The sequence below is a fragment of the Vanessa atalanta genome, chromosome 26 (genome assembly GCF_905147765.1).
Source record: "Vanessa atalanta chromosome 26, ilVanAtal1.2, whole genome shotgun sequence".
In the NCBI taxonomy this organism is placed as follows: Eukaryota; Metazoa; Arthropoda; class Insecta; order Lepidoptera; family Nymphalidae; genus Vanessa; species Vanessa atalanta.
Genome location: NC_061896.1, coordinates 2,148,516 through 2,173,687, shown reverse-complemented (window position 1 = coordinate 2,173,687; position 25,172 = coordinate 2,148,516). Strand labels below are relative to the sequence as shown.

Below are 25,172 nucleotides of genomic sequence, written 5' to 3'. Positions count from 1 at the left end.
TTCCTGTTATATATAATCCTGATCAGTTCCTCCCTCGCACGTGTCACCATTAGTCGATCGATCTCTTTTTGTCCGCACAATAGAACTATGCCGGTGATAATAAAAATATTAGTTTGCCCTATTTAGTTACAAATATTAGATAATTATTGGAAGTGTTTTGATAAGCGCTTGACCTAGATAATCTGGCAAATTACCATTAAGTATAACCGTGGTTTTGACAGTGTACTGGAAACAAAGAGATATTTGAATTAAAAAAAAAAAGTAAAGTAGAGTAGCAGCATGTAAATGACCCACTCTTAGACTGAAGCCTCCTGTCCTTTTAAAAATAATGTTTTTGGAGTTAATTCCACCGCGCTGCTCCAATGCGAGTTAGTATTACAGATTTTATTGGAATTGGCACGCGCTGGTTTTAACACGATGTTTTCCTTCGCCGCAGATCATAACATGAATTATAAACAAAAATTAAGCATATGGAAATTTAGTGTAAGATTCAATTGTACGGGTTTGAACCCGCAATCATCGATTAAGATTCACATTTTTGGTTACTGTCACTATCACCCTTCATGAGAAGATTACACTTTCTTTTAGATAATATTTTTCTCATTTGGGCGGTTTAAATTATTTTCTAAACTTAACTTGCTCGTATTAATTCCTCTCGTACGAATGCTCGTTGAAAATAAATAGTTATTTATAAATTGAAAAGTGTTTTGTATTAAATAGTCCTTTTCTTATATAGAACAAATATGCTAAACTATGTTCATAAGATTTTCAAATGATAATTCGAGCTGAAAATGATATTAATTAAAAAAATATATATATTTTTTTAGTTTACATTTAACGCAGTTAATGTTATGTTGCGCGGTGCTGTACAGAGATCACTTATCCTCGGAGTCGGTTGAACTGACAGTTTTTCACGCTCAGCTGTAGAACGCAATGAATGTAACGAGAAAGTTGTAAACTTATCACACGATTGCACAGCAATGGTTACGTGTTGCTATAATTGTAACACAACAAAAGATTTGCTTGATCTCGTATTTGGCGTAGTTTTTTTTCTATAAGGAAATTCCGTGAATTGATTTTTCAATGGTCAAATTTTTGAGAATTTATTCTAGATTGTTTTAATGAAGCTTTTCGAATGAACTGTTTTTTTTTCATTGCATAGGAAGACGGACGAGCAAATGTGCCACCTGATGGTAAATGGTCACCACTGCCCATAGACAATGGCGCTGTTAGAAATATTAGTCATTCCTTACATAACCAAAGAGCCACCAACCTTGTGAACTAAGATGTTATGTCTTCCCTTCAAACCGTTGTGATCCGGTATACTGAGTACTGCTATTTGACGGTAGAATATCTGATGAGTGGGTGGTACATCGGGTATGTACCTACTACTCATAACCGAGGGCCCCAACAAAACCCTACCACCAACTAAAAGCTTATTTACATATTTTTTGATAACTCAACCATCTATACTTACATTATAAATGGGAAAGTCTGTCTGTCAGTCTGTCTGTTACTCGTTCACGATTAAAACACTGAACCGAATTTGATGAAATTTAATACGAAGCAAGCTTGAAATCCAAGGGAGGACATAGGCTACTTTTTATACCTTAAAATGTCAGCGAAGTTGCGGACGTCTACTAGTTATTTAAATGTGAAAGAGCAAATATGGCCCCAGTGACAGGTTGCGTGGGTTCTTAAACAAAGGTCAAACCCGTGCCGACATAATGTACTGATTCGCCTCGTGCTCGGTGTTGTAGGAGCACATCGTGAGGAAATATACCCGTATTTCAGGGAATAGTGTATTGCCAAAAGACCTCTCTTAGAGGAAGGTTGTTGGTTGTGGACTTCTACTTGCCATTTCTTTCGTAGATATGTTATTACTAACTTTTGAAGTATTTCCTTAGCACGAATAGTAACTAGTCGTTGATTTTAAATAGTACATTTTATTATAACAATATAATTTGTACGAACATTGTCGATAAGGCGCCATATGCGACTATTATCGTCATTAATTACCGTGAACTGGTTCACGTAAACACGGGCAGGTATTTTTAAATGTTCCACTTTATTTGTAATGTAACTAACTAACTAAATTTTAAAGTTAGTTTAGTGTTGATTGTGATATAGGCTCACTCACAGTAATAAGTTACAAACTCACAATAAATACTTCGTATTGCTGTATTGATGTTGGAGGGTTTGTGTATGTGTCTGTGTGTGTGAGAGAGAGTAAGGTGATCTCATGGTTCGGTAGTATTTCGACAGTGTAAGGAATCATTACTAATATTATAAATTCGAAAGTCTGTTACCGAACCGATTTAGATAAAATTTGGTATGGAGTTAGTTTCAATCCCACACATTAGTTAGGTTTTTATCACGAAAATCATTCTTTAAGTGTGCAAATCAATCATTTCTTAAGTGAGGAATATAAAAGTATTAATCATTGTATGAACTTTGTGTATTTTTGACCAATCAGGTTAATTACAAGACTTTTTAAGTGCCTTTATAAGATTTGTGTGGGCAAAGCTACTTCAGCTAGTTGTTTTGAGTTTGGAAACCATAATCATCGGTTAAGATGCACGAGTTCTAACCCCTGAGCCTCTAATGTACAGAATACAATTAATGACTAATTTGACTTAAAATATAAATATTTCGAATTATACGTTTTCATAATACATTAATTTAATCTGTAATTTATCACAACTACCCGACACACTTAAATGATTACCCGACAATACGAAAAGGTCTGTCATCACAACATCTTTAACGCGTACAGCGACGTTTTACATTAGTAGTATTATACCCAAATTAGCGAACGCCGGGCATGTAGGTCACGGTCCGCGAGGGAGATATCAGATATGATATATTGTACATTAGAAAGAGACGGATAGATCTTTGAATAAGAAACTAGAACGAGTACGAAATTTTAACTGGATTCTTTGCATATCACGATACGTGGCTTCTATATATCTATTTATTGAAAAATAAATTTTATTACTGTATACTTAAAGATCAAAATAGATTTTGTATTACACGCTTTCTTAGCGAATCACTTTAATGAGATTTGACAGATTACAAGTTGCCCATCTGACCTCTGTAATCCTTTATAAAACCAGTAATCGTGTGTATAAGATATGCCTCTATCACATTTTAATGATTATCACATGTTTCTGTTAGATTGTGACGGGTTTGTAAGGACTATTCATTAGAGACATTATTATCTTCTAACTTATTTATTACTAGGTGCTTTATGCCTTTGCTCAGGCTACGCGCTTCGATTGGTGTTCATATGTTAGGAATGAAAAAAGCCTATATCCTTCTTTGGATATCGAGTTTGCTCAATAGCAAAATTAATCAAATTCATTTGAATGGTTTTCCCGGGAAGGCGTAACAGACAGAGTTATTTTTGCAATAATCTAAATCAAGAACATTAATAAATAAAATATATTACAGAGCAAAATGATAGATATTAAAAACCATCGAGCTAGTAATTGTTGGTTTCTGGATAGGATAATTACTTAATTGAGTAACAAAAATGGTTAAGGAGTATTTAATAATCAGACACTTCCAGCTTTAGAAAAACTCAATAACTTTATCGGCCCCTCCTGGGACTTGAAGTCCTGAGGACTTCGGGATCTACGGCCTTATATCTAGCTAATAGGCCTACGAGACCGTCAAAGGAGTATTTATAAGATTATTTAATCTTGCAGATTAAGTTTCTTTCCGATTCTTCTCAGTAGAATCTACATTTTGAAGCGATGGTACCTTTAAATGTAATTTATCTTGGAAAATTCAAGAGTATACTTAAATCAAGTATGTATATATAATTTTCATTGACCATCTCGTGGCAAGTGGTCATCGCTAAAGGTAACTTTAGTAGGTATCAGTGACTGAAGTGCGTTCTATTGGATTTAAGTTGTTATGCCTCGTAATTACATTCGATCACTCCACCCTACTGTAACTCAGTAATGCCTGTGAGTACAACTCACCACATATTGAGGTCTACACTGAAACATGCTACCACTAATTAACTATCGGATATTGGTTTATAACGTTGCTTTCTTGATAAAAGGTTGGTTTTCCTTTAATTTAATTTCATTTATTATAACACTAGAGGGGGACGCTTTGCCCGCGTATAATTCAATTTTTGTCTATGAAAATGTTAGTGGCTTTCTATCAAAATAGGTGCAGTAGTTTCAAAGTTTATCGATCAACAATAAATACAAACAAACATTATTATTATCATTAATATTTAGATAGATGATGTTATGTTCAAATATTAAGCTTTTGTGTATATTTTCCTTTCGAATTTTAGGAATTCGTTCAAACGGTTCTCTATATATAGCGTGACACGGCAACATACATTCCTGCGACCTCTGACCTCGTATTGGTCTATTTTCTGTATAATGTTATGTTAATGAATAAATAAATCGGATTGGAATTTATTTAAATATATATTATGATAATATATTATGATATAATTGAATTGTCGTTGCGTTGCTCTTATGAGATACAATCAACAGTTTTTAAGAAATGGGTTGGGCTTTACCCGAAGTCATATTTAAGTTTTCAAAACTCAAAATCAAATTATACTTTATTCAAGTAGGCTTTTACAAGCACTTTTGAATCGTCATTTAACAAACTATTTAAAGTAAAGCTACCACCGTTTCGGAATGTAGATTCTACCGAAAAGAACCGGCAAGAAACTCAGTAGTTACACTTTTTCAATATCTAAAAATACAGTCATGTTGGTTAAATACAATTATATATGTATGTTATGTCTCCTGCCTGGAAGTCAACAAGCATTAACTCCACGCTTTTTTATCATCAATATACTATTGTATCGAATAATATACCTTCTTTACCAATGTTTTTTTTACAATTGACTTGAATCTATGAAACGGCAAAGTTAAAAATGTCTGCGAAATATTATTATAGAAGCGGATACCTTGCCCCAAGAATGATTTTTGGTCTTGCGGAGTCGGAAACTTGGCGTTCTAAGCTTATCCTTACTTCTTGTGCATGCTTATTAAAGTATTATTAATATTAATAATTTATACTACTTAAGTGTAAATTTAGAAATAAAAATGTATTTATAAATAAAACATACTCCAATAATTTATATAGATAATAAAAATTACAAAATCAAATTGTTAATAAAGAATGTATATTATTGGTCTGTAAAAAAGAGTAACTACATAGTTTCTTAACGTTCAATAACAGTAGATTCAACATTCAGAATCGGTAGTCGTTTTCCTTTTAATCGAGCTCGTGAGACATGAATAGAGTAAATTATTATTAGAATTATGTCTGTATTTGAAAAACATTAAGTCTTTTTGTTCTAGACATTTAAGCATTCGAGAATATACAATGCTATGACTAAAATTATGGCTGAAATTAATTATCTTATTATTATTATTATAATAAAACGACCTTTTGGTTATCTCCTGCCTGAGAGCCCGTACATGAAAGTAAGTATGATGCAATACGGGGAATTTGAACGAACGATATTATACACGTGTTGTCTAATAGGTCATCTTAACTTTTGCGGGTTGTACATTGCTCTTGTATTTAGTCGAGTAATCCGACGAATACATTCGAAAGCCAAAGATATTGCAGTGATAATATTTCTTAGGGAATTCGTAACTCTTCTTTCGTACTTGAATTATTTTCGTCTTGATTTAATAATGACGTATGGAAAGAGCTTAAACTTATTTTGAAGCAAAGCCGAATAACGTTACAAAGGTTTTTTTAAAGATCGTCGGATCGTAGCAAGCGCTACTATACTTTAATATTCTTAATTTATGTTAATAGTTGTTCCCCTACCGCCTTTCGAAGATAGTATATGAGATGTCATATTACCTTTAATAGGCGGTAAGGAAGTACGTAGTGAAAAAAACAACACGTATCGAATGAAATTACGTCACAAATATATTTACCAATCCTTTGAAACAGTGGAAGCTCAAAGTCATCTCCGAAAGACGACGTCCAGCAGTTGGACATTTTAAGGCTAGGTTTCCTCGAGCATGTCCTGTCTAAATATATAAAACAAATAACCAAAAGAAGACTTAATCAAAGACGAATATAGATCATATAATTCGTATTTACAAAGTTATTTACATGACAAATGCAAGAGGAATGTCATAAACAAAACGTCGATGACCGTCTGTCTCCTATAACCTATGGAATTAAACAACACAAACATTTGTACTTTAAAATAATTACAAAGAGTTCAATATCGCTTGACTAAATAAATATACGAAATAAAAACACAATTGATTTTAGACTCTGTATTTAAGTCTCTAAAGTTTAATATCAATTGTTTTGTCATTATATTTTGTAAATAAACGTTATCTCTTTATTCCCACGGAATAAGGTTCAATTTTAAATTAAATTATGAAGACTTGTATTAATCATTGTTAGAATATTTTAAGAGAAAATTATTACAGGTTGAGTATTGAGAATTTAATTGTATTAATAATGCAGGATTACTTTAAGCTTAGTAGATTTAGTTAGCCATTGTAATTACAGGCTGTTATCAAGACACGAGTAAACTGCTCATATGATAAGATATAAAGCATAGATTTTATGTGCACTATTATAGCCCTAGGGGGTAACAATTCAAGAGGGTTCAAGCTTAAGACTATTGGCATTAAAATTTTATTTAAAAAAAAAATGTACATTAATTTAATTTTTAAACCGATAATTATCAGTACGACATATAAACCAAACCGACCCCTTCCGTCTAAAAAAAGGTCCAATCTTTTTTGTAGTAGTTGTGTGTTTAGTTCAACACCGATTGCTCTCTATTTGCGATCATTGCTTTTACATTGAAAAGAAAAAAAATCGCACTGTTCAATTAAAAACTCTTAACGTTAACAATTATTTATTATTTAATTACTATGTTTTATAAATCAATTACGCTTTATTTATTTTTTACAAATCATGAAAAAAAAAATGCTCTTAACTAGAAATAAATATTCAATAAGATAATATAGTTTTAAAATAAAATAAGAACCCATTTATCAATATGCTCTGAGCTAACTAAAGCTGCGTTCACGCAACACGCTCTAAGGGCATAATTTACTGTAATTAAGCTGTCGATAAAAGTTCATACAGTTTTGTATAATTGGTAGTGACTTTCAAAAGAATTGCAAACAGTTGCAAATGCAGAAATTGACAACTATTCAAGTGTCAAGTAGTGGCTTGATAAGGAGTCAAGGTGCGACTTAAAGTGAAGTCAGTGAATTCCTCAACTTTTAAGCGGACGTTTGTAGCTTGGCACCATGCTGCATCCGACACACAGATTTCCTCATGTTGTCGAATAATAAATTCGAATGAATCACTTAAAAACTTAGCTGCTTTCTTTGAACACACAGTCTACGATTAAGATTCATCTGTTCCAACTACTCGGCCATATCGAGTCGAAACCAAGTCATGATGTTTAGCTCCCCTGACTTAAAATTTAATTATTCGTCGAGATTAACTACGCAGGATTATACTTCGGTAGTGTTGCCGAGAGTTTGAGTATGACGTCATAATATTTTGAAACTAGTTTCCGCCTGCGTGTGAGGGACAGATGTTAGGTACATTTTTCCGAGATAAAAGGTAACACCTGACTACACAGGCACACAGGAGCACAAGCGTAGGAGCACAAGTATTGTTTACAACTATGTTAGCGATTTGTTTTATCAGGAAGGAAACCTCAAGAAACTCAATAGTTAATTTTTAATATTTTATTATTATAAAAATAATATAATAAGCATTTCATTTATTTCGATTACATTCAAGTGATAAATGTATAATTATTTTTTTTTTAATTTTATCCGTCACATATTATTAAACACAATTATCATATATACAAATAATTGTGGGACCTAGATATTTATTATTCTATATTACCAAAGTTACTTATCATGCGTACCTAAATTAATCTAGAATTAGATGGTTCCTTCATCGTTCAATTTACTGTCACTCAAAGTGAGAAGTGAATTTATTTTAAACCGTTACAATAGTTATCATATAATACATTCTATATAGAAATGAATATTCACTCGTGTGCACGTTTATCAGAGTGAATATGAAACCTTAGAAAGAGAATTATTAAAATCTATCAATTAACTTGAAAATAACACACATGCAAACATAATACATATACAGAATTCCTTTTTTACGCACACTACAGCCGCGTTAAGTACGTACGTACAACGTTTGTAAACAAGACGTAAAGAATGTCAATTATATATATTATGTATATGATTATATAGAAAGCGTTCAGTCTTATCACGTGTATCATTAATGTCACCTTCTGAGCTGAAAATAGAGAGAGATGCTTTAATTAGAACGCTCGTGTGTGAACGGGACAGCTATAAAAATATGCATAAGAGTGATTAAACACAAATATTTAATTAGTTCTCAGGATAAAGAATGTCGTTATTGTTATAAACAGTTCCATTTTAATTGTCAATGAAATTATTATTAATTTGAACGATAATTAAATGTCATAAATATTGTACGTATAAAGTATTTTACAATATAGGTAATTTATTTTCGTTCTAGAACGGGTCTTCTTATCGTGGTATGTCCATAATTATTGATTTTTTTTTAATATATTAGTCGGCTAGGTTGATTGATTGAAATTGAATCTTATACGATATTTTTACCTTAGAACTGACTACACAAGCATATAGACGGACAAATAAAAAAAGGATTTTTTTCTGTTGATTTGGTTACTTAATTTATTAGCTTTTTAATGGCAACTTTTTTTTGTGTCGATAAAAATCTAAATACTAAGCAATATTACATTAGTGATAGTGGTCCGGAATGCAGATTCTGTAATCTGCATACTGGTCTATCAATAACAACGACTAAAAAGTTCAGTATTTAGTGTAAATCTGTGACTTAAAAAATATTTTATCGAACACCTGTTAAATGATTTCTGTTCCAGAGAATAAACTTCACGATTCACTTTTTTTTTATTGAAATTTATATTCTGGGCTATAGGCGCTCACAGTTTAAGCTAAAATTATCATCAATATATAAATATTCACTTTAAAAAAACCACAAGTTAAACATTACGTACGTTTGATATCGTTTTTTCTTAATTAACGCACGAATGTTTAATTATTGCCATGTTATATATGTACAGTAATTGTTGAAATTGAATAACAATCACATACCCACGAAATAAAAACTCAAGATAAGCGGTATCATGTGAAATGGCCCGCCGGTGCGCACGCGCACTCAATATTCAAAATGGCGGCTAGAATGTAGGTCACGGCGATCTCGCCTCTGCCTACTTACGAATATCCAACCGAAATTACATTCTGTGTCAATATTATCCGATAATATGCGATTTTATTACTTTCATCTATACATATTATAAATTTGGTGTGTCTGTTTGTAATATTAAAATAACCCCTTTTCACTAAATGTATACATATACTCGGTACATATACCGAAGTAACATTTTTTTACAATTTTTCTCTGTCTGCTTGTTCCGGCTAATCTCTGGAACGTCTGGATCGGTCCAGTTTCGACGGGACTTTCACTGGCGGATAGCTTATGTATTAAGGAGTAACTTAGGCTACTTTTATACTAAAGTCACGCTGCAATGTCCAAATAATGGCCAGTACAGCGCGCAGCCCTTGTGCCGCCGCTACGTCAGGTTCCTCCTACCAACGACTTAATATCACAAAAATTGCCTAATTCAGTAATAAGTTATAGTGAAATCTGTGAACTGAATAATAACATTTTTGTTACATTCAAACGCACACGAAGTCGCGGGCTCAGCCACTAATATTTAATATTAAAATGCCTCTCCAAAGACTTAAATTCAATGTATCTAATAAAAGAAATAACAGTCAATAGTCTTAACAGAAGCAATATATATATATATATGTGTGTAAACAAATAAATTGTCTATGGTTAAACAGGATGTAGGTACTTATGAATACCTTATACATGTATGTTTGTAAGCATTGATATCATGACCTCGTTTAGAATATAAACCGTACCAAAGTTGATTATGGCGTGAGTCATTGCTTTCGACGAAATACCATAAAGGAGACCTGTAGTTTTTATTTAAAGAATTTGGTACCCGACGATTTACTGAGTCAAAATACAATCGGAGTATTAATCGCGCGTGCTTGGTCACAAATCTATGTCTACATCTATAACTATTTTAAGGGTGTGTTTATACTTAAAGAGATTTAGTAGCTTCGTACAATAATAAACATTTACCTTCTGATATTGTTTCGTTATCGAGTTGCGTCTGTTATTTTGTAGTCGGCTAGTTTAATTTTCTGATATTTTACCGCCAAATAACAGTACACTGTATTGTTGTGTTCCGGTTAGAAGGGTGAGTGAGCCAGTGTAATCACAGGCACAAGGGACATAACATCTTAGTTCCCAAGGTTGGTGGCGCATAGGTGATGTAAGAAATGATTAATATTCCTTACAGCGCCTTTGTGTATGGGCGGTGGTGACCACTTACCATCAGGTGGCCCATATGCTCGTCCGCCAACCAACGCCATAAAAAAAAAATATTATGGTACTGTACCATACGGTGGTTTCTAATTTTCTGTGCTTCATGATGATTGGTACGTGAAAGCTTTTAAAACAGACTCACTTTCACATTTAAAATATTATATAATAAATAACATGACAAGAAATTAAATTCTTATTATAATCCCATGTAAGACAATGTATTTAAATAATAGTATACAAAATCGCATAGAAAGAGACAGATATAGTGTAAGAGAAGGAAAGGTCGCCTAAAGATAAGATTTTTCCTTACGTGGCTATTTGCGAGTTCATGTTACTGTAAGCCACGTAAAACTTCGTACCAAAAAAAGTTGTTAATAATATCCTAATATGCCAGCGGTATATTAGCAAATATTTTTATTAAATAAATAAAAATTTAACCTCATTATTTATGATATTTATTTAGAAATTAAAAAAGAATACAAAAATCGAGCTTAACCATATCCGATCCGCCAATGCTATTCTGAAAGAATTCACTTGTTATTTCAGTTGTGAAATGTTTAAATCCGACTTAGAGTGATACGCCGTTTTAACTTTTCGACGTTTTTCTCACACAATAGCACCAGAGAAACCGATTATTTCATGAAATAGATGTAGAAATAATTTACCTATTCGGTGAGTTTTACTAACATCAGCCCAGCCGAGCGTAGTCAAACAATCAAATAAAAATACTTTCATTTTAGCATAAAGATGTTTCCAATTCTATAATAACTCGTGTTATTGTAATGTTAAAACATTGTGCAAACATCTAAACCACTTATACATAATATATCTATACAATATATGTTACATAGTCGTACACATAAATAAATAATTGCTTTCGTCATATCAAGTAACATTATGCAATATAAGAACTTTTTTAGTATCATCTATCTAAAATTTTATGACTGTCAATAACAGTTTTAATTATAATTTTTGTGTATGGGGTAGTTGAATAATGCTGTCCTCTTCTTTCAAATGTCAAATATATGATGACAAAAAGAGGTAATTTGTTTAACAAAACACCCGTGTAACAATGTTTGTAAAAAAAGGTCGTATGTGTTATTAAACAAAACGGTGTAACTGAGTTTAGTTATTTATTTGGTTCGTTCACTTATGGATGGTTACCATCATTTTATCATGTATTACTGCAGCTATACAGGCGTAAGGAATACCATTTTAGATTCCATGGTTGGCGTGTTGTCGTGTAGTGCCTAAGGGCTTTTTAAAAAGTGTGACATTTGCCACTATGCCATTCGTATAAAAAAAATAATTAATAATATGTTGAAGGGTTGGATGGAAGGATGAATCATAAATCAAGATTCTAGTTTGTTGTGATTGACTATGTCTAGTGAGAGTAGCTTCGATTGAGTCTAGATTATTTGCTTGAAATATTTAATTAATCGATTTTTGCTCCTAAAAACTACTAAAATAATTACTGAATTGCTACAAGGTAATCTTTAAAAGTAGTTCTAAATGTTAACAACATTCGAATTAAGCTAACTTTGATTAAATGAATATTAAAAGTAGATTTTTAATATTGATAATATATAGTGACTGTTAGATTTTTTTTATGGCATTGGTTGACGGACGAGCATATGGGCCACCTGATGGTAAGTGGTCACCACCGCCCATAGACAAAAGCGCTGTAAGAAATATTAACCATTCCTTACATCACCTATTCGCCACCAACCTCGGGAACTAAGATGTTATGTCCCTTGTGCATATGATTACACTGGCTCACTCACCCTTCTAACCGGAACACAGCAATACAGTGTACTGTTATTTGGCGGTAGAATATCTGATGAGTGTTCGGTACCTACCCAGACGGGCTTGCACAAAGCCCTACCACCAAGTGGCGAATAAAACGAACTATTATTCCAGGAAACTCCAATTTTATTTTGAATAATGACTTACTTATAGTACATAACAATTCTATGACAATTATAGCGCGATTTAAAAACCTACTAATGCCATCTATTAATGACAACTTATAAAATTATTATTATTAACATAAACATGAACAGAGACGCAACGTTAATGTCGTCTTAACCGTCCAGATAAGGCATACTACGCAGGACATATTGGATGTGGACAAGTGTGTGCGCCAAGACAGGTGCACTCTCTATGCACTCGCTCTCGTAATCAGATAGAAGAGTTAATCCGACACGACCGCAATGAGTTGAGAGAGGCGCAGGACCAACGGCTTTACTTGGTGGTAGGGCTTTGTGCAAGCCCGTCTCGGTAGGTCACACCCATCCATCAGATATTCTACAGCCAAACAGCAGTAATGTTGTGATCCGGTTTGAAGGGTGAGTGAGCCAGTGTAACTACAGGCACAAGGGACATCTTAGTTCCCAAGATTGGTGGCGCATTGGTGGTGTGGTATGAAATGGTTAAAGAAAAACGAGGCAACGAGAGAGATACAACTATGTAACTATCGAAAATAACGAGAGAGATAGGACGTAATAACTATCGAAAATACTTTGTAAGATTTAGATTTAAAACTTTCAGGATACATACATTGAAATGTTTTAGAAAGAGATAACATGATAACTCGGAACACATCCAAGAAAAAATGGTTTTATAAAGGACTCGGAGCGTCGATCCCTTTTCCCGTACCCTAAGCCGGCCCTGTACAGTGATATAGTATGCAGCCAGTAAAACAAGATTAGCATCGAATTCCTAAAAGTGAAAGTACCTATTTGCCAATACTTTTACTCGGATATGATACGGTTTTTGTTATGGTTCCGTTGTTATAACAAGGAACGCTGTAAAAATCCATTCATGATTAAGTACTTAGAAAAGTTATAATTAACATTTTTAATATTTTTGTTTTAAAAAGTAAAAGTAACGTGTAATTGTCCCACTGTTGAGAAAAAGTTTCCACTCGTTTTGAGGAGGTTTAGAGCTTATTCCATCACGCAGTTTCGGATTGCTCCAATCCAGGTACGGATTGACGTTTACTGGTCGTCGAGACCTATGGCAATGTTTTGCCAAGTAATAGCTTGCGTTATAACATTTAAAAAAATATTCCAAAAAAATAATAATTCTTTATCAAAGAAATCCAATTACATAGAACTCATTGATTTGGAAAAAAATTGCTTACTTTGTTGAAATTATCGATGTAAATATAAATTCCATGGAAAAAACAAAATAATTACTTTGGTATTTATTTCTTATTCTCGGAGCATCTATTCTACATTACGGGTTCTATATAATAGTTTTATTACTTTGGTCCTCATTCGAGTCAGCGTCCGTTGTCTTTGAAATCATTCATACAAAATTTTAAACCTTCGTAAATAAAACTATGCTTTCTATTGTTGCATTCTCTCATGATTGTATTTCCTCGAGCAGGTATAAAGGCGTCGAAATTTAGGCTCTAATATATAGTGATTTGATTATTACATATAATAATGATGGGCATTTGGAGTAGCTCTCTGTAAAATTAGGTCTTTAATGTATAAAGAACATGCGAGATTGTTCTAATTGTATCGAAGTTTTGAAACGTATCGAATACTATATTCTCTCAGCGTTCGACGAATTCCATTCAACAAGTGAAAGCCAACAAAATAATTTATTTAACAGAGCGTAACGCGCTTATATGAAAACCTCCTTTGACAGTTGCTTAAAACATCGCTTAGTTATCTGTGAATGGTTATTATTAACAAATATTACGTTCTATTTTTAAACATTTATTTTCGTATCATCCGTGCGCTGTCTTGCGAAGTCGCGCGAGGAATGAGGTCGGCGTGTTCCAATTTTGAATTTCAGTTTGATAGGTACTTTCACTGACATTTTATTTTTTTATGGTTGCCAACCTATTGTACCGAAGATAATTTTTATACAGCCGGATACAGTAAATGGTTTCATTTCGCTGATTAGTTGTTGTAATGTTACTTTCATTGATTCCTCGTTTAGATTGACTTTGTATCTTAAACCTGATTTGTTTTCTCTTTACATAACTCAATTTAATTATGTTTCGCATTGATGAAATCTCAGCGTTTAAGATTTCCGGCAAAACAAGATTTGATTATTAGGTGAACATTCGTATAAAAAATAGCAACTACACATTCATTTTTTTAATTAGATGTAATACAATTAACATTCATAATTCCTCATGTTCTCAATTTAAATTATTAAAATATTATAAAAAAGCAAAACCTTTTTTTTTAATAACAATTAATATATGAACTATTTCAGTACACGATCCCGTCTGTCAAGAAGGTTATATCAGTTCACAGGTCGACAAACTTATGATTTATTTTTCAATCGTAGCTTTAGTTCAATCAAACTAGACATTCGCAATCCAGATGATAACTTGTTTCACATCTGTCCAATTATAAATAGACCGATAACCGTTACACGGCACATTTACCATCTCTCTCAGAATCATCTAAATACACATTGATCAGAGCGAGACGGTGTAACTGCCGAGATCCGTTTCCCGGTAAGGAACGATTTCCTCGGAATTATCGATAATGAATTTTGATATAATACATTTACAGTTCCAAATTTCGTTGTTATATTTTATTAGTCACTATTCTGCTTTTATTTATTAGGTAGTCGAACGAGCAGATGACCATCTGATGGTGAATGCCCACCACTGCCCATATACATTGCCATCATGAGGAATCTCAACCTTTCCTTAAACTAATACGCCATCAAGCTTGGGAACTGAATTATATTTCTTGTGCCTGTAGTTACACTGGCTCACTCGTTCCTTAAATTAATATAAAATAACTAAGGTTTGCTGTTTGACAATAGAATGTAATATGATTAGTGGGTATCTTCCCATACCAGTGGCAGGGCCTCCAAGCCCAAGCCAATTTCGCTATTCTGTATGAACTCAGTATGCCGCTCGTGAAATGTTGATAACCGACGTACGATGATACGCAGTTTTGATGCTTGTAGGATACAAATATCATAATTATTATGGTCAATGTCGGATAACTGTCTGACATTTCATGATTGTGTTCTGCGGTGCGTTTCGAGATCGTGTTCTCACAGAGTAGTTCTACTGACCTCTCAATTAAAACGTTTACCAATAAAATAAGCTCTACGAATAAGGGTGAGGTAATAGGAGTAATATTTATTCATTATATAATAGCACATTATAAAATTTAAAACGATTTTACACAAACCGTAGAAAGTTGAATTAAATATTATATTTAATTTGAAAAAGGACCCATCTGAAAATTCGTCAATTAAAAAAATACAATGTATGCAATCTATTCAGAAATTAAAATCTCACAGTGAACACTCGACCTTAAACTGATAACCGTGTGTCAACATTTACTCTTGAAGTTAAGGACAATGATATACAAACAACTAATAGAATTGAAACTATTTATAGAAAATAATTTATCCTTAACACACAAATGTTAGAGTTATTTTTTTCTATATCTGTATTTTCACAACATTGTGAAATGTGAGAAAGTGTTACGTTATATTGACTAAGATAATTATAACAATTAAGGATATATGCATTTATATAGCGTAGCATTGTAAGTCAATTTTCAACATGCTTTAGGCTGCGTGAAGGTCGAAATACGAAGGCAGTATCCGAATAGTACCGGTTTTTCACATCACTAGGCGGCAAGTACACCGCAAGTATACTGCTGATGAGGTTTTTTTAGTTTTGAAACTAAGTAAAGCGACTTTCTTCGGTCATAGGTTGTGTAGTCGTTATCGTGTACTTCAAAATGGTGAATGTCAAGTCGAACGAATCGCGTGTTGCTAACTTTTACTTGCCTTTTATTAAATACAATCTCCATTAAGATCGAGCATTTAGCTATTAAATGTTCGATCTTTTTATATTTTTTAATAAGCGGTACTTAAATTTGCAAGTAAAGCCCTCATTTTTAAACACTATTAACAAATATTTAAAAAAAAAAGCATAATAGTGAAAATATTATTATAAAAGATAACATTTTTAATATAATAATATACTCGAATCTGTAATAATTTTAAAAGCCAAGGAATAATATTGGCTTAAAGCCAAAATGTCCGAAGAAAAATCGTGTTTTGCATATTTTATCAAATAAAAAAACAACATTTGACTTTACGGCTCTGTGCCTGCATTCTATTCGGAGTTGTTGCATATAGCGATATATTTTAGATTATTATAATAAATAAATAATAAATATTGGACAACATCACATACATTACTCTGATCCCAATGTAAGTAGCTAAAGCACTAGTGTTATGGAAAATCAGAAGTAATTACGATACCATAAACACCCAGACCCGAGACAACATAGAAAACTAATTAACATTTTCTACATCGACTCGGCCGAGAATCGAACCCGGGACCTCAGAGTGGCGTACCCATGAAAACCGGTGTACACACTACTCGACCACGGAGGTCGTCAATAGTATGTATATCTCGTTAACGGTTTCAAAGTGCATCAATATATTATATATATTTAAAATATAATGAAAGAATGTACCCAGAATACAATCACAAATAAAGAGGCTATGGGCCATGAGCGATGAATCACTAAAATAATTCAATACAATAATCGCATCTTACAAAATGAAACCGATTCATTTTAAATCGGTACAGAATCCCCATCCGATTCGTAATGTAGCGGTTCTCAACGTAATAAGTTTCACCGGCGTAACGGATGACACAAGATTACGGTACCACCTTTCAAACTCACGCGCAGCTCGGACCGGATCGGCTGACGTCGACGCACTTCGGAAAACTTCGGAATTTATGTCGTTGCATTCGAATTGAGACCTTATGAACTGTATTATACGGTCGTATTTTGTACTGTACAGCGTTAAAATGTTGTAATAGAAGACACAGTAACGTTACATATAGCTCGATGTAAGGTCAGAGCAAGTTTTCCGTACTTAGCAACGTACACAATAATAAACATTTGTTTCTTGTTTGTTTTGCTTCGGAAATGTTATTTACGATTTCGATATAATGTTTAGAAATTAAACTATGCAAGAGTTACGATCAATTATTATCAATAGAATTTTTTATATTTGTTGTTTTCTTGAATATGTTATGAATGTTGTACGTCTGCCGTTTTCTTAGTTTTTTTGGGTCGATGAAGTATTTATCTCTGTCTCTCTTCATATCCTATCTATAAAGCTATCCTTCTTGCTCATGTCATCCCTCACACAGTACGTACGCAGTTTGGTTTTCCTTGTTTATACAACCATATGAAAACTTAACATTTTTCTCAATAAAACATTTTATTAAATATCTCGATCGATAGTTTTGTTTCGATTCTATCGATTGTGTTTTTTCTCACGAGTAAAAGAAATCGTGTTAAAATAAATTGATAATTATTATACATTTGAATAAATAGTAATTGAATTTCTTCAAGTAATAGAATTCCATACAATACACGTATACATTTTATTAAAATTCGTTTGTTACTAACGAATACATTTTGTAGCGAATTCGAAGCCAAACCGCAGTGAGCAAAGGCTTTATTCGCTTGAACCGTTAGTAGTGAAAGTGCCCGCAAAAGTGAAACGTGCTGCGCCGGCGCAACTCGCCCGAGATTGTAAAAAATCACGATCGAGGAAATGTGAGAGGTTGAATTTTCACATTTTTGTCGGTTGCGATTTTTATTTATTTAATTTTTAATTTGATTCGTGTTATATTTATACTTTAATAAATAGAATCGAACACTATACTTATATACTGTATTTTGTAATAGTAATTATTATGTACGTAAGTCTAAATAACATTAAAATCAAAACATACTTTACTTAATTCAAGTGTATGTCTTTACAAGCAATTTTGCCGACAATCGTTGTTGTTACATTAATATATATTTTTAAATATAATTCTGCTGAGGTTTTTTGTCCGGGTTTTCGTGTCTGAAGTATTTCTTCCTAAGTCGTTTGAGTGTTGCTATACACTACTGATAAAATATATTAATTTTTTACTTCAATGGTTAAACGTCTGTGCTTGACTTCTGGGAAATTCTCTCATTCTACTATACATTATATACATATATAACTCTTGTAAAATGTCTTGTTATAATATAATTTTCAATCCGTTTCCCCTGTCTTGTTTCTTACTGGTATAATTAAAAAAAAACACACACACGATAGTCTAAAGATTTAAATCTGGTAAAAGTGAAAGGAAGACACGGTTTTATTTTTCGTTTCATTTAAAATTAATCTTGATGTTACTACAATTATTTAAAGAAAAAGTCCTTAGATAATTATCTGTGTGCCGTTAAACAATAAGTATATAATACATACATACATTATGTATGTATATATTTTCTCCATATTTAAATTTAATTTATCTTGTAACATTACGATTCAAAAGTGTTTCATTGTGCAAATTATTTGAATTAAATGTTTAACTTGTGTTAGTGTAGAAACGGATGAAATGTTTTGTAAAGAAGAAAATAAAACAAGTTAGACTAGTAGTTTTATATTATATATTATTATATTATAAATATTATAATTTGCTCGGATGTTTGTTACATAATCACACCAAAACTAATTTACATATTAGGATAAGAATTGATTCGTAAGTAGCTTTAGTTTTAGTATGTAATTTTTTTAGTAAATATATTTTTTGTTTTATTTTAGCAAAGCAAATAGGTAATAAATACCTATTTATACTAATATGTATATCTCAAAAGTTTTTATGTTTGAACGCACTAGTCTCAGGATCTAACAGTTCGGGTTGAATAAATCTTTTTATTTGTAATCAGCGTTACAGGAATGTAAGACAACCTTAAAGTAGATTATGTTAATTGCCACATTTAATTTTTCGTTAGATAGCACATTTAGAAAATATATAGATTATTTATACATTTCTAAAAAAGAGTAACTACCTACTGAGTTTCTTGCCGGTTCTTCTCGGTAGAATCTGCATTCGGAACCGATGGTAGCTTCACTTAATATATTTTGTTAAATGACGATTCAAAATTACTTGAATAAAGTTTATTTTGATTGATCGATTGATAAATCACGATCTTACAGTTAATTAAAGGTTAAGGCTTTGGTTTGTTTATTTTTTATACGTGCTAAACAAAGTCCAGAATATAATAGACCGATTAAACAAAAATAGGGTAACCTATTTGTTGACAAAAAATACAGTCGCATCTCACGCACACTACGACCAACTGGGCCGGATCAGCTGTTTAATACATACACACATAAGTAATACATATATAATATATCAACACTTTACGTCGCGTCGTATGTTGTTTGTCTCTACGCTCTAAGAAAAATAATATTAAGATGAGCGTCATATTGCCTACATTAGTTCGTATGTGAATACGACATCATTTTAACAGAAATAGATTTTATATTTTGAGATTTACACCTACATATTAATCATGAGCGCCTAGTACTTTGTATGTAAAATTAATACTATCGAACTAAGATTATAAAATACTATATACATACCCCTTCCCCCTAGCTTAACACGGGTAGACCTTAACATTTAGTTTGAGAAACATGCATAAAAATAAATTTGATGTCTTTTTCAGTAAGGAAAGTTAAATTCCTCTACTTTCAACATTTTATTTTTGTCAAAGACCACATTCTAGGATAATTTTATTGTATATTTCTTAAATCGGTTACTATTGTTCCGTTGTGATTAGAGGGCTACGGAATAATACATTAACCTTCCTCGTGAATCTCTCTGTTTATTGATGAAAAACGCATTAAAATCTGTTGCGTAGTTTGAAAGATCAAAGCGCATAGACGGCGGGAAGCGACTTTGTTTTATATTCATTACGTGCTCAGCGCTGAAAGAAATCATCGTCGATTGGTAAAGTTCTGTCACATGGTTATCAGCAATACGCTCTAAACCTCATCCTCAAGTGTTGGGTACACACCCAACAGTGGCAGATTGTAATAATCGAATCATATGATCGGCTTTAAGTATCTTCAATTCATCTACTAATATAAAACGTAAAAGTAACATTTCCCTCCCCCTCATTAGAGGCCCCCTACATTAAAAATAATCCTCGGATATCTGAGGAATAGCTAAAATAACAAGTTAACAATGTCACTGCGACGGCGAGCTGCTCTGACAATTTCAGCATTTATAAATAGATACGCGTTCTTTCAGCTCGCCTGTTTTCATTAAAGCTTATAGCTACGTACTTTTTACTTGTACGATATCGTTGGTTATATTTGTCGTCGAGAAATATTCGAATTTTGAAATTTTCATAGTTCAATAACAGCTGTTCGTTTGTTTGGTTACTTTTGGTTGAAGACAATATCATGAGAGCCGTTAGTTATGTAGCGTCGGGTTGTATTGTCAATAATCATTCAACTCTCAACCAAGATGAAGTTTATATGTCGCTTGTCTTTGTAATTAAACTGGCTTATTAACTTATGCCTGAAATTTTCTGATCAGTCTATCTGATGGTAATTATCAGTAGAATATAAAAATTATAGATTTTCTATAAAATTGCTTTCCGAATAAAATTCCAAGAATCGCAAAGAATAAGATAGATAAAGCTCAACCAATAACCTAAGCAGATTTTCATGAATTTTTCTAGAGGCGAGTTTGTAACCAACATCAAAGTATTCTTTGTTCAAGTGGGCTCGTAAACAGTAATAAAATAAATAGTTTACTATGTTAAAGTAAGGACGATGGACTTTTTCGAAGTTTTTTATGGTAAATGCAATATAATAACGCTAATGCTATATTCGTGACGGAACCTTTACACGGTTTGATTGCCGTAGGGACTAAGAATTACTATTTCGATTTTACGATATTTGATAAGGATCGACTACACACGATCGATGGAGCGAAATGAAAGCGATAGCGATAAGTGCCACTTAGGGTAACGATATATTTTTATTTGTAATGGAAGGCATCATTACATTCCCAGTGTTAGATGGAATCAGACCGTTACTTTTTCGTTCATATTGCTTTCACTCAAAGTGACACGTCTAAACAAAATGAATCAAAAGTAATCAATTAATTCATCAGTGAACCGATACAATCACTCGATTCGGCATAGATTAAAATCAACTCAAGGGATCGTTCCTCAGAGTATATGTGTCCGATATTATCTTTTACCTTTAACATCTGAAGTTGTATAGCCGATATCATTAAAAGTAACGCAAAAATGAACATAACCGTGTTTATGACTAGAGATGAGATCAATATTAGAAAAAATCGCGGCGTTGACCCGAAAGAAATTAGATAAGGCGAGCGAATGATGACATTTAATACGAAATATAAGATAGATATCTAAATGTTCAATACTGACATTGTAACATGGAATCGTTGTTAAAATGCCTCGAACCTAATGTGTCCATATCTTTATTGTATAAAAACGGGATGTGTCGTTGTTCAGACTTAAGAGCCCCATTTTTTGAATATTCAACTTAGCTTTATTTACCTACGTGAGATTTATAATTACTGTACAAATTATGACCGCGTGGAATGATGGAAAGATATTCCCGTTGAATCGCAATTTTGATCCTTTAACCATGTCATCAGCGGAGGCAATGAAGCGATGTGTTTTACTTTTAATGAAGTGTTTTTTAATACTGGGACGAGTCCTGATCAAAAAACGTGACGCATGGTCACGTTACTGATACCATATAATCCATTTAAAATATCAAGCCAATATAAACCTTAGGTATGATTCGAAACGGTCTATTAATTTTTTAAATTAACAATAGTACTGAGCTTCGAATAGTTTATATAACAAGGTATAAAAATCGCCATCGACAATTGTTTCATTCGTGATGTTTAATTATTTCTGCTTCTAAATATTTCTTCGATATCTACGCAGTGATCTAATCCTAGATTAAACCGGTTACGTCTGGATTTGTGATGTGAAGTTGAAAAAGTTACTAGTATAATTAATTATTGGTCAAAATCCATCATCGACATTGAATTGAACGGGAGACAATTGACAAAAAATCTTATTTACTTTGCTATTGAATGTTACTTTTTATTTAAAGTGTATTAAAATTTTAATGTTTCTGTAGTTTTCATACAATAGGCATACATACAAAATACAAGTGTGAAGATACCTTAATATGTTGTGGTTCATCGCTCAAGGTTCCAATGCACAGTAACTATGTCGATAGCTCATTATTGTATGCTGTAGGGAAGGCTATTGAGAATCAAAAAAAAAAACAAGTAAAATTTTCCTTTATTATAATAAAATTAAAAAAAAAAACATGTAATTAATTTTTTTATTTCAAAAATTAATTTAACTATCTAAATTATTTATTAGAAATTTGATTACAGTTTGCTTAAAAAGCAAAAGTAACATTCATTACAACGTTACACCGCAATAATTTCACCAACTGTTAGCTATTGTTGTCACGGGACAATCTAAAATGAATCTTATCACGAATAAATAAAGTCGATAATGATATCTGTTAACATATTATCTTACACTAATGTAAATTGAATCGTAATACAAGGAATTTAAGGTCGTATTTAAATTGTAATATCCGTAGCGCTAAAACGTGCCAACGCGAGGCCGCGCAACGGGGTCAGTAGGGCGAGTAAGTAGCAACATCTAACCGGTCGGTCAGCCCTGAACTTGGTTCGGGATTTGCGTGTTATGTCATTTTAGCGGTTGCCTTCATTTCGGGAATTCGATTGGTCGATTTGAAAATGACATGCCATAGCTGTTAAATTTTTATTTCATTACGATAATGTTGTACCGAGTCGTCAAGAGGAAAGTTTTGTCAACGTCGATGGAACGCGATTGAGCAATTCGAAAATAATTGTGTTTAATCAATAAATTGATACCGATCGTGGAAGTATTAAGAAATTAATATGATATCGGTGTTCTACCTCGTTTCGTAATAAAAAAAGAATTTGATCAAAATTTAATTTAAATTGAATATTAAAGCAAGTGTTTCAAAACCAACCGGGTTTTCAAAATATATGTTTTTCTACGTATAAGTCAGACTAGTTTAAATTACGTATTGTGGGTTATATTTAAATTACGTATCGTACATACATTACAAGCGCGTAAAACTATTTTGTATTTTAATGGGCAGCTTTCGTTAATCATGACAACGTTTGACTGTAGTATTGTAATGGCATTGTTGTATTTAAAATATGACAAAGGTCAACTTCACTATATAGATTAAGATGAAGACAATTAAGTACTTTAGGATTGCGGAATGTTAGATAATGGTCCGGCATTTCCAACGTGAAGAATTCGCGAGGCTAACTGCCAAGGTCCAGCGATGAAGTGACACTGGGAGCAAAAAGACCCACCAACATTGATGTTACTGGCTGCTCCGCGTGGTTTTACCCGCGTTAAGCTACTCCGCTCCTGTAGTTCGACAAACATACTCTACAGCTTTAAACAATGCTATATATACCTGTTTTTTGTTAATATATAATACGAATAAACATCTACTGTAATAAAAAAAAAATATATTTTTGTATAATAATTCAGGGTAGCAAATATATTGTATCAAATCTGATCGCAATGAAACTTCTATTCCACTGATATTATTATTACTTTTTATTTATAGTAATCTTGTTCACCATCGTTTAGTATTAAAGTTTTCATAACATTTTGAAGATTAATCAAATACATATGAATATAAAATTATCATAATGCAACATTTTAATGGATCTTTTTAAATCCGTGACAGCTAGTCATGACCTAACAAAAAGTTTAATTTTTCTATTTAAATAAAATGCAAATATCAAATCGTTTTAGTTGCACTTAAAATAACAATTTACACTCAATCAGTCGATGTATTGCAATCGACTTGCATAACGGTCGAATTCATTCCATTGTGCTTGTCGATAGTTGCACAACGATCTCGCGATGTCGATAAACGAGTTATCGATACTCGATTGTAGCGTTAATGCGAAACAGTCACGAGTTATTTTGATTGAGTTCATTATTGTGAGGAGTATAATTTTAAGGAGCAGGACATTGATAGTTAGGAGGAGACATTAGGTTTTGTAACTAGTCATATCATTAAATAAAATAATATAACAACGTATATATGTATGTATAATTTTCTAGGGCTTCAATCTCAGATCAGACCACTAAAAATTTATCGACTTTATCTGATTAGTTATTCTCAGCAGCACAATTATTTAAGCTCTTGGTCCAGAACACGATAGTCTCTAGTCGTATCGTCTAGTCGTCGCTTAGAATTAATAAAGTAAGGGGATAGAAAGTGCACCTCTGGAAGAGAAAAGATTTTCACATTTATTTTTTTGATGTGAGACATTGCTCTGAGAGCCGAGATGGTCCAGTGGTTAGAACGCGTGCACCTTAACCACCAGGCAGGTGGAGCAGGCAGGCACCACTGAAATTTCATGTGCTTAATTTGTGTTTATAATTCATCTCTCACTCAGCGGAGAAGAAAAACATCGCGAGAATTTTGCCACATGTGTATCAACCAATTCGCATTGGAGCAGCGTGGTGGAATATGCTCCAAATCTTCTCAAAGTGAGAGGAGGCCTTAGCCCAGCAGTAGTGGGAAATTAAAAGGCTGCTGTTAATGTTGTAATGTTGTGGCTGTGATATACGGGCTTGCATAAAGCCCTACCACCAAGAAAATGTTCCGTGTTTCGGTTTGAAGTCAGTAATATATAGGCACAAGGGACATAATAACATAATTTCTATGATTAGGGCGCGCCTTGACATTGGTTGAATGAAAGGAGGTATGATTAATTTTCCAAT

At 32.7% G+C, this 25,172-nt stretch overlaps 1 protein-coding gene across 2 annotated transcripts in view; it reads left to right on the top strand.

Moving 5' to 3' along the window:
- LOC125073863 (ribosomal protein S6 kinase alpha-5-like) overlaps positions 1-25,172 on the top strand; it is a 107,966-nt gene that overhangs the window by 61,697 nt on the left and 21,097 nt on the right. The window lies entirely within an intron of this gene.